Genomic DNA, 16,502 nt, shown 5'->3' on the forward strand with positions numbered 1-16,502 from the left:
CCACTCGTCTTATTTGTGACACTACTCGCCGGGAGCAAATGTGCACCAGCTGAGTAGGTATCCGGCACGGTGGCCAGGGCGTCATGCTTGAACTCTTGGGGAATAAAAACAAGCCGCAATGGCCGAACGGCCACGCATCTGAAACATCTGCCACATTGACCAAAGTGCCATGCAGCTGATTACTCGTGAGGGGCAAATATCCGCCAAAGTGACCAAGGTGCCTTGCAGCTGATTACTCGGAAGAGGCAAATCAGCCAGTGATCAAGGTGCCATGCAGCTGATTACTCGCGAGGGGCAAATATTTGCCAGTGACCAAGATGCTGTGCAGCTGTTTACTCGGGAGGGGCAAACATCCGCCACATTGACCAAGGTGCCATGCAGCTGATTACTTGCGAGGGGCAAATATCCCCCAGTGAGCAAGGTGCCGTGCAACTGATTACTCGTGAGGGGCAAATATCCGCCACAGTGACCAAGGTGCCACGCAGCTGTTTACTCGCGAGGGGCAAATATCCGCCAAGGTGCCTTGCAGCTGATTACTCGGAAGGGGGCAAATAAGCCAGTGATCAAGGTGCCATGCAGCTGATTACTCGCGAGGGGCAAATATCCGGCAGTGACCAAGGTGCCATGTAGCTTATTACTCGCGAGGGGCAAACATCCGCCACATTGACCAAGGTGCCATGCAACTGATTACTTGCGAGGGGCAAATATCCGCCAGTGACCAAGATGCTGTACAGCTGATTACTCGTGAGGGGCAAATATCCGCCACAGTGACCAAGTGCCATGCAGCTGTTTACTCGCGAGGGGCAAATATCCGCCACAGTGACCAAGCTGCCATGCAACTGAATACTCGCGAGGGGAAAACATCCGCCACAGTGACCAAGTGCCATGCAGCTGTTTCCTCCCGAGGGGCAAATATCCGCCACAGTGACCAAGCTGCCATGCAACTGATTACTCGCGAGGGAAAAACATCCGCCACAGTGACGAAGGGACGTGCAGCTGATTACTCGCGAGGGCCAAATATCCGCCAGTGACCAAGGTGCCATGCAGCTTATTACTCGCGAGGAGCAAATATCCGCCAAAGTGACCAAGGTGCCGTGCAGCTGATTACTCGCGATGAGCAAATATCCACCAAAGTGACCAAGGTGCCATGCAGCTGATTACTCGTGAGGGGCAAATATCCGCCAAAGTGCCAAGGTGCCTTGCAGCTGATTACTCGGAAGGGGCAAATCAGCCAGTGATCAAGGTGCCATGCAGCTGATTACTCGCGAGGGGCAAACATCCGCCACATTGACCAAGGTGCCATGCAACTGATTACTTGCGAGGGGCAAATACCGCCACTGACCAAAGTACCGTGCAGCTGATTACTTCCGACGAAATTATCCGCCACAGTGACTAAGGTTCTGTCCAGCTTACTACTCGCGAGGGCAAATATCCGCCAGTGACCAAGATGCTGTGCAGCTGTTTACTCGGGAGGGGCAAACATCCGCCACATTGACCAAGGTGCCATGCAGCTGATTACTTGCGAGGGGCAAATATCCGCCAGTCAGCAAGGTGCCGTGCAGCTGATTACTCGTGAGGGGCAAATATCCACCCAGTGACCCATTGCCGTGCAGCTGATTACTCTAGAGGGGGCAAATATCCGCCAGTGACCAAGGTGTCATGCAGCTGATTACTCACGAATGGCAAACATCCGCCAAAGTAACCAAGGTGCCATGCAGCTGATTACTCGCGAGGGGCAAATATCCGCCACAGTGGCCAAGGTGCCATGCAGCTGATTACTCGCGAGGGGCAAACATCCGCCACAGTGACCAAGCTGTCATGCAGCTGATCACTCACAAGGGGCAAATATCCGCCGAAGTGACCAATGTGCCGTGCAGCTGGTTACTCGCGAGGGGCAAACATCCGCCACAGTGACCAAAGTACCTTGCAGCTGATTACTCGCGAGGGGGAAATATCCGCCAGTGACCAAGGTGCCTTGCAGATGATTAATCGCGAGGGGCAAATATCCGCCAGTGACCAAGGTGCCTTGCAGCTAATTACTCGCGAGGAGCAAGCATCCGCCAGTGGCCAAAGTGCCTTGCAGCTGATTACTCGCGAGGGGCAAATATCCGCCAAGGTGCCGTGCAGATGATTACTCGCGAGGGGCAAACATCCGCCGCATTGACCAAAGTGTCATGCAGCTGATTACTCGCGAGGGGCAAATATCCACCAGTGACCAAGGTGCCGTGCAGCTGATTACTCACGAGGGGCAAACATCCGCCAAAGTGACCAAGGTGCCGTGCAGCTGATTACTCGCGAGGGGCAAACATCCGCCACAGTGACCAAGCTGTCATGCAGCTGATGACTCACAAGGGGCAAATATCCGCCGAAGTGACCAATGTGCCGTGCAGCTGGTTACTCGCGAGGGGCAAACATCTGCCACAGTGACCAAAGTACCTTGCAGCTGATTACTCGCGAGGGGCAAATATCCGCCAGTGACCAAGGTGCCTTGCAGATGATTAATCGCGAGGGGCAAATATCCGCCAGTGACCAAGGTGCCTTGCAGCTAATTACTCGCGAGGAGCAAGCATCCGCCAGTGGCCAAAGTGCCTTGCAGCTGATTACTCGCGAGGGGCAAATATCCGCCAAGGTGCCGTGCAGATGATTATTCGCGAGGGGCAAACATCCGCCGCATTGACCAAAGTGCCATGCAGCTGATTACTCGCGAGGGGCAAATATCCGCCAGTGACCAAGGTGCCGTGCAGCTGATTACTCACGAGGGGCAAACATCCGCCAAAGTGACCAAGGTGCCGTGCAGCTGATTACTCGCGAGGGGCAAACATCCGCCACAGTGACCAAGCTGTCATGCAGCTGATTACTCACAAGGGGCAAATATCCGCCAAAGTGACCAAGGTGCCATGCAGCTGATTACTCGCGAGGGGCAAATATCTGACAGTGACCAAGGTGCCTTGCAGCTGATTACTCGCGAGGAGCAAGCATCCAATAGTGGCTTGCAGCTGATTACTCGCGAGGGGCAAATATCCGCCAGTGACCAAGGTGCCGTGCGGCTGATTACTCACGAGGGGCAAATATCCGCCAAAGTGACCAAGGTGCCGTGTAGCTGATTACTCGCGAGGGGCAATCATGCGCCAGTGACCAAGGTGCCGTGCAGCTGATTACTCGCGAGGGGCAAATATCCGCCACAGTGACCAAGGTGCCATGCAGCTGATTACTCGCGAGGGGCAAATGTCCGCCAGTGACCAAGGTGCCGTGCAGCTGATTACTCACGAGGGGGCAAATATCCGCCAGTGACCAAGGTGCCATGCAGCTGATTACTCACGAAGGGCAAACATCCGCCAAAGTGACCAAGGTGCCATGCAGCTGATTACTGCGAGGGGAAAACATCCGCCACAGTGACTAAGCTGTCATGCAGCTGATTACTCACAAGGGGCAAATATCCGCCAAAGTGACCAAGGTGCCGTGCAGCTGATTACTCGCGAGGGGCAAATATCCGCCAGTGACCAAGGTGCCTTGCAGCTGATTACTCGCGAGGAGCAAGCATCCGCCAGTGGCCAAAGTGCCTTGCAGCTGATTACTCGCGAGGGGCAAATATCCGCCAGTGACCAAGGTGCTGTGCAGCTGATTACTCACGAGGGGCAAATATCTGCCAAAGTGACCAAGGTGCCGTGTAGCTGATTACTCGCGAGTGGCAAACATCCGCCAGTGACCAAGGTGCCGTGTAGCTGATTACTCGCGAGGGGCAAACAACCGCCACATTGACCAAGGTGCCATGCAGCTGATTACTCGCGAGGGACAAATATCCGCCAGTGACCAAAGTGCCGTGCAGCTGATTACTCGCAAGGAAGAAAACATCCGCCAAAGTGACGAAGTTGCAGTGCAGCTGATTACTCAGTTGCAGCTGAGGGGGAAAATATCTGCCACAGTTCTGTACAGCTCATTACTCGCGAGGGATCAAATATCCGCCAGAGTGGCTAAGGTGCCATGTGCTTCCGGTTACTCGTGAGGGGAAAATCCCCACCACAATATAGCAAAACTGCCGTGCAGCCGGCTACTCGCGAGCAGAAATAGGCGCCGCAGTCACCAAGTCGCGGGGGAAGGCAAATATCCACCGCAGTGGCTAATTGGCGTCATGCTGCTGGTTACTCGTGAGGAGGGAAATGTCTGCTACACTGGCCAACGTGCCTGCAAGTGATTACTCACGAGGCTATACCCAGTGCACTAGCCAAGGGACCATAATGCTAACAGGCCCTTTTAGTCCCCCCTGTTAAGGATGACCAACCCTAGAAGTGCGAGTTGTCAGCCAACACAATCCTTAAACCATATGCAGAAGCATGTAAACTATTGCCGCACCAGATGTCAGTGCTCCATAGGCCCGTTTTGTTTGCATACATGTTTGGGCCTGGTCAGTTGGGGTGGTAGCCGCACTAGCCACCTCGTTGGCCATGTGTGGCACGCTGAAGCCGCGATACCACGTGACTTGTGAACCTTATTGGTCTCCCACCGGCCCAGTTTCCCAGAGAAACCCTCCCCCTTTCCACCAAGCCATGCTCAGACGCAGCCACTATGTTTGCGTTGGGAGTCAGCTCAAATTCTGTCAGTGTTGGTCAAATCATCATCATCACCAGCCTGTCTACATCCACTGCAGGGCAAAGGCATCTCCCAGTAATCTCCAATTATCCCTGTCCTGCGCTGAGACCAATTTATCCCCGCAAACTTCTTGATCTCATCTGCCCATTGACTTTCTACTGCCCCTTGCCACGCTTGCCTTCTCTAGGGATCCACACTGTTACTCTTAATGACCACCGGTTATCTTGTCTTCGTATTACATGCCCTGCCCACTTCTTCTTAATTTCTACTAATATGTCCTTAACATGTGTTAGTTCCCTGACCCACTCCGCTCTCTTCTTGTCCCTTAATGTAACACCTATCATCTCCCGTTCCATTGCTCACTGAGTCGTCCTGAATTTAAGTTGAACCCCCTTGTGATCCTCCAAGTTTCTGCCCCGTAAGTAAGTACTGGTATGGTGAGTACCGGTATTTGGACTGTTGGTCAAATCAGGCACCCCCTTTCCCCACAGCCACGATGACGGATATCTGCGCTGACTCCACGGGACTCTGCTCGTAGGTTCGATCGGAGTTGGTTTTTAGAAGTCCATTCTTCCGACAGCCACCTAAGTCTGGGTCCCTGCGACTTTAAGCGAACAAGTGGAGCCTCTATTCTCAAAGTGAGTAAAGTCGTGCTGTGAGGTACATCTGCATTTTACAGGGAAATAAAGCCTTATCTTTGTTACCAAAGCCAGATTCTGTTTACTGTGTGCGAGTACTCAAACCCATGCGCGAGTCTTTGGATTCCCCTATGTCGCAAGTAATATGGCTTAACAGTGCTTACTCTGCTGCAGCTAGTCAGGGCGCTGTTACCCCATATGCTAGCCCAACAAAGAGCAGAACAAACAATAACATAACAATAACCACAATCATATCAGCAAGAATAACAATTCCAAAGACTTGAATGAGCCACCCCCTTATTCCTGTTCTTGTCAGAGAACGCTAGATCAACAACACACCTACGGCAGCGCAATAAGGATAACCAGAAGCATAACACACGCCAGGAGGGGTTGACTGAGCCGGCAACACTTAAACAGCAAATCCTGGCTTCCTTCCAAAATACGACCAGCAGCTGCCATAGGAAAAAATAAATTTAGATTAAATTTTGCTGGTAGGACGGCAGTCGCAGAACTACACGGTACGCGTCACGTGGGAGTGCCCTGGTTCGCCAAGTGCAGACGAGAGACTCGACAAGGCCGACATGCCCTTTCTACCAAGTTCTGTGGACTGGATACTTCGAAGAGCAAGCAGCCCAAGTTGTCAGCGGCGATAATTCTCCTAGCTGAAAATCTCCCCTGGTTTGTCCAGCCTGAATGACTTTCTGTGATCTCCTCATTCTCCCATCCTCTTTGCCCACGATTCCTTCCCTCTATGTCCCCACCGACACCAAGAATGTGCTAGTGCACGGCACGGTGCCTGACCCTAAAGTAAAAGCAGTTTACCGCAACCACCACTGACAGTAATGTGTGAATAGCAAGTTAAAAGCAGAAAATAAACAAAGCGAATTGGGGAATTATAAATCAATTAGCCTTCGCAGATGGGACGTGTTCTGGCAACTCAGTCGGTGGAACAAAGGGGCACTAAAGGCTGAATGAAATTATCTTTTCACTGAAAGACCATACATTTTGTAGCTCTCTCTGCTTTTCTTTAACAAGCAACGATGCGTTATTTGCTGATAAGTAAATAAAGCTTGCATTCCTCTCTTCCGTTTCCCTTTCATTTTTCCGTGACGTAGCCATTGCATAAAGTAAGAGCGAAGCACCGATGCGGTCTAGGTGCTCTCACGCTGGCAATGGTAGCTTTTACATCTGCAAGCCATGACTGGCGCCGACAGCGCTTGTCTGGCCAAGAAGGCTGGCCCGGATTTTTATGATTTTTCACTGACGGAATGAGAAATCCTTTTTGACATCAAATCAAATCTTTTTATTTTCCAGAAAGAATTCTGAACGGTTCTCTGGCTAAAAGCTTATCGTTTGTGAAAAATACAGGGGAAATTACCATGTGTTCTTCCGTTCATCGTAAGCCGCTGTTGATAATCTATAAGTGTCGCATAGCTCTGCACTTGGACCCAGAAGAGCCAGGCAGGACTACTGATTTCGCAGGCCAAAATATGTGGCCGTCGGTTTATTCAAGAAGCATTGAAAATGACATCTTCAATGTCGGTTATTAGCGTTTGACTGCTCGTAGCCGAGGGCACGGATGCAACTGATCGTATTTCACTGACGCACTGTTCACAGCACCGGAAGGGAGCCATTGCGAGGGCTCACTACAGCTGCTTTGGTGATGAAATATCGATGACGACCATGGAAGCAACGCCGCATCAACTGCTGCCCAAGGCCACACACCCGGAAGGCGATACATGAAATGAATGCGCTGTGCGAGCTTTCTACGACGCCGCTCTAGCAATCTCCCGTGCTGGCGCCTTTCCGGCACTGTGAACAGTGTGCCAGTGAAATGCAATCAGTTGCGTCCACGCCCTCTGCTTCAAGCAGTCAAACTCGATACGCTGACAGTGAAGATGTCTTTTTCTACGCTTCTTCGATAAACCACCGGCCACATATTGTGGCCTGCGAACATAAAAATTAGTAATCCTGCCCGGCTTTCCCGGGCCCAAGCGTTGAGCTATGTGACATCTACGGATTATCAGAAGCAGCTTACAGTGAACGGAAGAGCACATGGTAATTCCTACAGATATACTCACTGAAAAGTGTAGCTATCGATTTCTTCGCTTGCAACACTGGAAATTGCCACGGACATGGCTGAAGCGCCACAAACATGGCGCGGCTTGTGCCACTGCACCCGCACGCCGCAGAAGAAAAAAAAACCAGCGTGCGTCGTCTGCTCCGTTTCAACCCGATTCTCAACAGTGGTGTCAACAGATGATATTAATCGCACTCGCATTGGGGTCAAGGCATTACTCTGCATTCGGTGGGGTAGAGTTACGAACGTCTGACACACATCATGTGCTTAAGCCCGGACAAGTACCACCATACCGCGGAGCCCGACGTAACCAGTAACGGCGCACTCACATGGTTGCTTGTATGCGTGCCTCGCCAGTGAATATACCCTATACGTTTCACGAGCAGTAAGGTTCAAACTGGGCATGCATGGAGAACGGAAGATTAGAAGCACAGGCAGGTCACTTAAACATCTTGTTCCTTTTGTCACTTGCTGCCGGGGTAATTGCTTGCAGAAGCTCGGGCATTCACCGTCATAGATTAGTGACTGCGTTAAGCGCGCACAAAGGTAGAGCACGCCTTTTCCAAAACAAAACTGAAAACATGACGGCCGACTCTGAAGCGTGACGGAAGCAGCCTGTCCCCACTGTGTAAGAGCTTTAGTCTTTTTTTTTTAAAGAAAATGAGTTCACATGAAGTTTTGATTTACTATTATTCCAAGTGCTCAACCACTTATGAACCGTTTACGTCAGGAAAACACTTATAAATGCTTCTTCAACGAGCTCTCGCCGTTCACAACTGTTGTGACATCACAAACCGTAGGACCCAGAAGTGCATGGGGACCCAGAAGTGCACCCGTAGGACCCAGAAGTAGTAGGACCCAGAAGTAGGACCAGAAGTAGGACCCAGAAGTGCACCCATTTTCACACTTCTGGTATTTTCTATTATTAAACAACTGCTAGTCGTGAAAATGGTGTAGTTAGATTCTTGGCACCATAATTCTTCGATACAGGCCAACTTATTTTCACTCTTTAGTGCCCCTTTAAGGCTCTGCACTTTGCACCACTCCAGCCAGTTTTGTTGTTGTGGTAGTGGTTGTTTCGAAGTCATGACTTGCCTAATCGTGCCAAAATGTGTGAAGGGGGTTACTGAGCCTTTTTTCTTTGACAACAGAAAAGACGTGAGCCCCCCTGACACCCCCCCCCCCCCTACTCTTTTCTTCTGGAACTGCTGGGGCAAACTGCATTCGTACCGTAAAATCTGCCAACATTTTCCCACAAAACGCGACCTGGCTGCCCACTCTTCACAGCACAGCTGCTTGTAATCATAGTAATCATCATCTCCCCGAAGAAAAAAGGCGGGTTAATAAACACACCCCTTGTTTAAAGCAAGCATTTCCAAACCCTCGCAGTTGGGAGCATAAAAGAGGAGGAGGAATACTTTTATTGGAAGGGAGTGCTCTAGGCCCATTTGGAAAGTGCAGGTCATGCTGTAAAGGTTCAAGCAAATGCTCCAGTGGCAAGGTAAACCATTTTACTAATGTTACGGTTACGATTTCAGAAGCTCCGGGCAACACCCACTTTAATGATGAGAGGGCACAAGTAACACACTGCCAACTTGAAGCAAGCAGCATTACTGTCTCTAAAGTGTACATTGCAACTCAGTTCACACAACACCGGTTATTAATGGCGGAAACGCTTGGCGAAGTGCAATGAACACCATTTGACAAAATCCTGCCTAGAGACCCATACAAGTAGAAAATTTGTATGAAGCTTACCTAGGCAGAATTAGAACCCACCAATGCATGTAACAGTTGGTTACTGTTGCCAGTTCAAGACAGTAAAGGGAACTGATTTTCATTTTTTGCATTAAGGGGCCGTGAAGAGAAAATGTTCAGCTTGAAAGAACTAGACTTTGGTAACTCTCTCACATCTATTCCAGGCACAAAAAACAATTCTTAAACCCCCCAAAAAATGCACGACATGTCAGAAAGCTTTCAAATTTTGCACTGCAGTGATGTAATAATGCCAGGAGTGGAACAGGGTACACTGGTTTGGGAGCAGGCAAAATCGCCTTTTGCAGCAGGCTTGGAGCAACCAAAAAGGCCGTTTGGCAGGGGCACAGGTTGCTGTGCCAGCCCTCTGCCAATTTTACCTGCTATATTAGGCATTCTACCTTTCACTAGAACCTGCTCCGAACCAGAAACACAGTTTTGTACTAGGTATATCTGGAAATTTACAACATGCAGAGTAATCTACCTTCGGCCCTAGTGAGTGTACCGCTTTACGTCACCGTTGAAGGGGTAATTCTCACGCGCAGAGTTGAAGGGGATCAGAAAAAAGGCCATTGCTTCTTGTCCAGTAGACGGACGTGTTAAGCGAACTCACAGCGGCATTCCGTAAAACAAGGCTTTTGCTTGAATTTATTCTATCGAACAGTGGTTTCAGTGCTTGCGAAGCAGAACATAGCTTTGTCTTTGCCCGTCACGGGGTTGCAAGATTCGCCGAACGTACGCCGTAGACTACGTAACAAGAGCACAGTGGAAGGCATAATTAAAGCTGGACCATCCTCCACATAAGAATGGGGTGGAGTGCATTTGGCAGGCATTCTCAGATAATGAACGGGAGCCTACCCTTGTCCCTGAAGAAGAAAGTGTATGACAGCTGCATCTTACCGGTACTCACCTACGGGGCAGAAACTTGGAGGCTCACTAAGAGGGTTCAACTTAAACTGAGAACGACTCAGCGCGCAATGGAGCGGAAAATGATAGGTGTGACATTCAGGGACAAGAAGAGAGCAGAGTTGGTCAGGGAACAAAGGCTGTTAAGGAGATATTAGTAGAAATTGAGACGAAAAAATGTACGTGGGCGGGGCATGTAATGCGAAGGCAAGATAACTGTTGGTTATTAAAGAAGCCATGAAGACAAAATACAAGTTTGGTTTATTAGAAAGGCTGCTTGGTTCTTATAAAAATGATACCGAGCTCTTGCGACTCGCTAGCCAGTTTCCAGCAACTTTTCTATGACATCACAGAATCTTGTTTGGGCGACTGACGGTGGCCGAACTAATCAATCGCCAGGACACACGACTGGACGATTGTAGTGGGGCCGCTAGTCCCGTGTGATCGAATCACTCGAATGCTAACGTGCACCCAACCCACTGAAAATTATGGTTTTAGTGCTGGCCCATATGACGTCACTCGCACCGATAACACGCCACTGTGGTGCGAAATTTGAAAGTTCTTAAGTATTTCTGTCGTTTTTATCGGTTAAAAAATGTCTTTCGTGGCAGGAATGGAGCTGAGTGAGGTACTGAAGTCGAACTCTTTAAGGTTAAACAAAGTTGTCTTTTCTTTTCATGGACCCCTTAAAGGAGCCACGAAGAGAAAACACAAGTTTGGTTCATTCAAAAGATTGTCTCGTTAGAATCATACTGACACCACTTTTAACGTAAACTTCGCTCAAATAAGCTACATAATTAGGAAAAACGGGAATGGTCATGCGACCCACCAGCTCATTTCCCGCAACAGAACCTGTGATGTCACATGGGCTAAGCTCTGCGATTGGCGGAGGCTGGCAGAAGCAGACGCAAATTAGGTAGAGCTTACAAACTAGACAAACGAGCGATTTGCGCTTAAATTTAGGGCACATTCTTTACAAAGCAATAAGAATGATGGGACAAACAGTGGAAGTTACGAAAGCACATGTAAACATAGAAGTACTGATGCGTTCTGCTGTTCGTACTGCGCACAGCATGCTTGGTTTAGCTGCACAGCACTACGGGGCTTGGGGTTGTCTCAGACGACACTGGCTGATTGACGCAAGCAACGGTGTCTTACGTGACCCCATTTGTCGAGCAAGCACTGTTTCAGGGAACGAATATTTTCTCCCAGAACAAAAACAAGCCAGGTTTAAATGCGGGCAAAAACAAACCAAACGCTTGCCACGGTAAGGTGGCGCCATCTAGGTTACGGAACGTAAAGAAACGCGGGAACAAACCAACACCGCTGTACAGGGTGGAGACAACCTTTGAACGGTCCCATGCCACCACAATTGGGGCAACGGGCTCAACGCGTTATTCTTTTCGTTTCCCACGAGACCTAGCAACGCGAAACAGACAATATGATTCAAACTTCTTCAGTAAACCGCGTTGCGGCGACAATTTTAGCGCAGTTTTGACACAATGACTTGCTTCGGCGGCGAGCGAGCAACCGAAAATGGCGGCGCCAGCGTATACGTGTCTCTACCCTGTACGGCGGATGCGTGAATGAAGGTATTCTAGGCTGCAGAGCGGTCGGTTCCTGTGATGTCACTCGGGACCACGAAAACGCACGATTGAGCGAGAAAATCAAAATTTTAACCTAAATTGTTTAATTTCTCAGTGGATAAAGCACCGTTTGTATCCGGACAAGCGCTGGGGGCACTATAAAACACGAAATCTTTCGAATAAAACCAACTTGCATTTTCTCTTCGTGGCTCCTTTAAGGGTAACAGAGTGGATACCTAGAGAAGGCAAGTGTTGCAGGGGGCGGCAGAAAGTTAGATGGGCAGGTGAGATCAAGAAGTTTGCGGGGATAAATTGGTCACAGTTGGCACAGGACCGAGGTAATTGGAGAATAATGGGAGAGACCTTTGCTCTGCAGTGGGTGTAGATAGGCTGGTGATGATGATGATGATGGTGGTGATCCTCCACATAAGCAAAGCTAACCCCAGGGTACACACGCAAAAATGAGTAGTTAAACCTGGATGTAACGAACCTCTATTTAACGAATTCCTGGATTTAACGAAGTTTTTCAGTTCCCCATCGCCACCCCCATTGAAGCCCATGTGTTTGCGACCACTATATAAGGAAATGTCGCGGCGGTTATCCTTGATGTAACGAAGTCGGCGAGCTGACCAGTAATTGTTTTTTGCACTTTTACTTAAAAATCAACTGGAGAAATAAACTAATTTAGAAAATACTAGCACTACCGTAAGGAGCCAGCAACAATGAAAATGTTTGGAATTGCCTAAATGCAAAATTCGTCATGATGATGATGTTAATGAATGGAGGGGCTAGCACCAGCCTACAGCTAACGTAGCCGTCACTTATGGTTTTACTTGGGTAGCCTGACACCACACCAGCTAGCAAAAGTAACTACCCGTCACGTTTTTTTTTTGTTTTTTTTCTCCCACACCACATATGCTAGCCCAACAAAGAGCAGAACAAAGTGCGATTTCGTTTGCAGACCTAACTTTTGAGGGGCAAGGCCGTCCTGTAGGCGTGTAGTCGCGCGTCTCCACTTCTACCTGTGGTATTGGTTCGTAGGTGACGAGTGCTGCTGCTAGAAAACGAAAAGCTGTGTCTTTTCAAGAAAGCTCACAATTCTTAGATGCCATTTTCGCTGACGGCAAAGAAGAATGCCGCCGCCTGGTATAGTATCTTGACTAGCAGCCTCTCTAGAATCTTGTGTGCGGCAGAGAGCATCAAGTTCGCAAAAAGGCACCCTTTCAGGTTAGGTTTTGTTCTTGTAACGCGTTAAGGCGCTGAGAAGTGTCAAAAGACAAAAGCGATACTTAAGTTACATTTGTTAATATGGAGGTAAGTGACCTTACATCTTAGGAGCGCCGTGTAGTCCCTAAGCTCGTGCGAAAGCAGGGAGTGCAGCTCAGGCAGTTTTTCGCTGCGAAATAAATCCATGAAGGGTGAGTTCACCTTCACTGATGTTTAGAATTTTGGCTTCCTTTTTGGTTTATTCCCACCAGCTTTAACTCGAAACCTGCATGTGACGAAACCCTGGATGTAACGAAAAATTGTGAACTTTTGTCACCTTTGTTACATCCACGTTTAACTGTACCGTATTTATTCGAATATAAGGCGAGGCTTTTTTCCGAGATCTGTACTCTCAAAGTAGTACCCCGAAGCTTAGTATATATATACCGTATTTACCCGATTCTAACGCGCACTTTTTTTCCAAAAAAATAGCCGAAAAAATGCATGCGCGTTAGAGTCGGACACAAAACTGAAACTGTTGAAACAGCGGAAATTTCGTCCCACCTATCGTCATCGCCATCTCAAGATGGCGCCAAAGCTTTTAGCAACGATTTTTCGGACGCAGCAAGCCTAGGCGCCCAGGCTTTTCTATCGGAGTTCACACAAATCGTCAAATCGTTTCACTTGCGCGATTGATAACAGAAATGGCAGCAGCGGCTCCCACGCGTTCAAAACGAGAGTTCGGCTGAAGCGTGCAGCTCTGGAGAAGCTCTCGGGATGGGCGTGCGAAGCGTGGGCCACGATCCCATAGATCATTGTTGAACGTTCGTTCAGAAGTGTGGCATCGCGAACGCTCTTGAAGGCACCGAGGCCGAGATGGTCAGCGGAGAGCGACGAGGAGTGATACGAATGAGATTACTTCGGGAAATAAATCGCACGTTTCCCTCGCATTCGTTTGTCTGGGTCACAAAGTCCTGTGCGCGTTACAATCGGAGGTGCAAGTTTTTTCGGTTTTTTTGCCAGGAAAATGGGGTGCGCGTTAGAATAGGGTAAATACGGTATATATATATATATAAAGCGAATCAGAATAGGAAATGAGGGGCTCATTGGAAATAACACAGAAATAAGAATTGGCAGTCAAGAAAACCTCGGAAAGTGAAGGGGAGGATGTGGTAGGTCATTGAAACAGATAAAGAATTTGGAAAGAAAGAAAAAAAGTGGAGAAAAAATGCCCGCCAGGTGGGATACGAACCCACGACCTGGAGGGGCATCCCTCCGGTCGTGGGCCCGCTCTGGGCTTTCTCGTGCGGGAAAAGATTAAAATGGTTTTAAAATATGTTACGCCGAATGGTTGCTGTTGAAACTTGCTGGGAGATATCTCCTGATAAGAAGGAAGCATTTCACATAGTTATCTCCGCTTTGAAATTTCGTGTCAGTACTCTGGTCTTGAGGACGAAAAATTTTCCAAAAAATCAATTTCCCGTGTTAATTTTATTTGTAGTCTGCAGGTCCTAAAGAATGTGCCTGCAAAATTTTATAGCTGTACCATCAGTATTCACAAAGCTGTTGCCCTTTGAAGGCACATAAATGACCATTTTTACTTATGTTTGCGAACTTCGTGTCTTGTTTTCTCAGAACCAATTTTTTTTTTCGGGAGGACAACTGTAGGGTACAATATCTTGGGATGTACTGGTCAGATTTGCGCCATTCTTGCTGCATTCAAAAGTTTATGAATTGCGCAGTGCAATAAAACCACAAAAATATAGAATTTCTTTTTGCTAGCACAAGATTTTATGTCACGCATCTTTTTAAAAACATTGATTGGTAATTCGTGACCTGACATTTGATAGGTTTAGTGTTTGCAGAAACAATGTTAAAATTACTTCTGTAGTATAGTTGCACTCCATGGTCCTATTAGAGCACACAGGGATAAAAAGTATTCTAGTATTTCATAGGTAGATAATTAAAAACTGCCTGGAATGCCTTTAAAGGAGCACTGACACGAAAATTTTATGTTACACTTTTATTGCTTTTATCGATGCTTAATGGCCTGGCGAACCTCAAACAGCAGTTCAAATACTTCAGCGCGCAATAGTTAATTACATTGAACGGCTCGAAAATCGTTTGTTTCAAATTCCCGCGCTTTCATCCCGAACGGCGCATATGACAGACTCCCTTGCCTGACCTCACCGCTTTGTGCGGACATCACCGGCGCCTGCTTGAGAGGGTGTTGCGCCCGCTCGCCGCTCGTGGGGCCGCGGGCATGAAGTGACGTCATGAGCTTTTGACGAGCGCTGCCGCGTCACTTCTTTTGGCTCTCCCTGGATGATATCACGCTGATGTCCATTTACTGAGTGGCGCTCCGCGCGCTGCTCCGTCAGCGCGATAAATGAGATCCGATTAAACTATGTTATTCGCGGCGCAGGCCGCTTATATTTCACCCAGGGTATTCTGTTGAGTGAAGGAAGCGAACTGTGCAATAATACTAACGCCGAAAATTGGTGTCAGTGCTCCTTTAACATGTAGCATAATTCTGACCTTACACCACATAGACAAAAACTGACTGCATATTTATGCTCAGGATGTTAAAATACACTTAATGTGTAAATCTCAAGCACATAGGTTAAAAAATAACACAAATGTCCTCAAGACCAGTGTCCCCCGTTACGCTGCTATAGGTCCTGGTTTGTATTGCGCACGCAGCATATCCGAAAAAGTGACAAAGCAGGAATGGCTGACCACCTGAGAAATCCTCTTTACTGAAAGCTTGTAATACGCCTGTCTCACATGCACAGCGGGCTTCTTTACCCGATTGCCGCTGTCCTCAATTCCAATTGTGGTGAAAGCTACTATAGCTGGCTTCAACATTATAGTGAGAAGCTTGTGCAAGGCAGGTTGAGTGCGAGGTAAAATAGGATTCAGGGAACATGATGGTTTCGCTGCGAGCAGTCAGAGTAGTCACATCCCACTGTGGGGTAGACGAAATTCTGTTCAATGGTGCTCGAGGAGAGGGACCAGGCTGACTGATCTGGCGAGGTTTGCGTAAACAGCAACGTAACTCCGACGGACGACATCACAGGCACCAGGATATGGAGTTCGAGAGGATTAAAAAGGAAGTCTTGAAGGTAGCAAGTTCATTACTGATGAGAGCAATGTGCGAAGGTGTGGGTCAGTGTTGGCACACGGTGTTACCAGCGGGGACGGCAACACTGCGCGAGTCAAAAGCAGTGACAACATCTAGCTCACTCGCAAGGCACAGTCGGATTCTGTATACCAACTCTGGAGAGCCCAGCTATTAAAGCTGCACAGATGCCGCGTAAAACTGGAATTGTACAGGGAATTATAGGTTGGTAACAAGTAATCTTTAATCACCGCTTTCACACACTACAGGCTCAGTAAAAATGTCATGCACTTGCGTCTCGTTAAAGTGATTTGCAGGGCAGACACGAATTCCCCACTCCTGCCAGCTCCTCCTATTTGCATTTTCATACTTCTAAGGCAAGATAACCATTGGTCATTAAGGGCAACAGTGTGGATCCCTAGAGAAGGCAAGTGTGGCAGGGGACGGCAGAAAGTTAGGTCGGCAGATGAGATCAAGAAGTTGGTGGGAATAAATTGGTCACAGTTAGCACAGGACTGGGATAACTGGAGATCTATGGGAGAGGCCTTTGCCCTGCACTGGGCGTTGACAGGCTGATGATGATGATGATGACCTCTAAGGGTTTCACTAATGTGCAAGGACTGCCC

Source organism: Haemaphysalis longicornis, unplaced genomic scaffold (assembly GCF_048455015.1).
Source record: "Haemaphysalis longicornis isolate Haplotype H1 unplaced genomic scaffold, Haemaphysalis longicornis Haplotype H1 scaffold_9, whole genome shotgun sequence".
NCBI classification, from domain to species: domain Eukaryota; kingdom Metazoa; phylum Arthropoda; class Arachnida; order Ixodida; family Ixodidae; genus Haemaphysalis; species Haemaphysalis longicornis.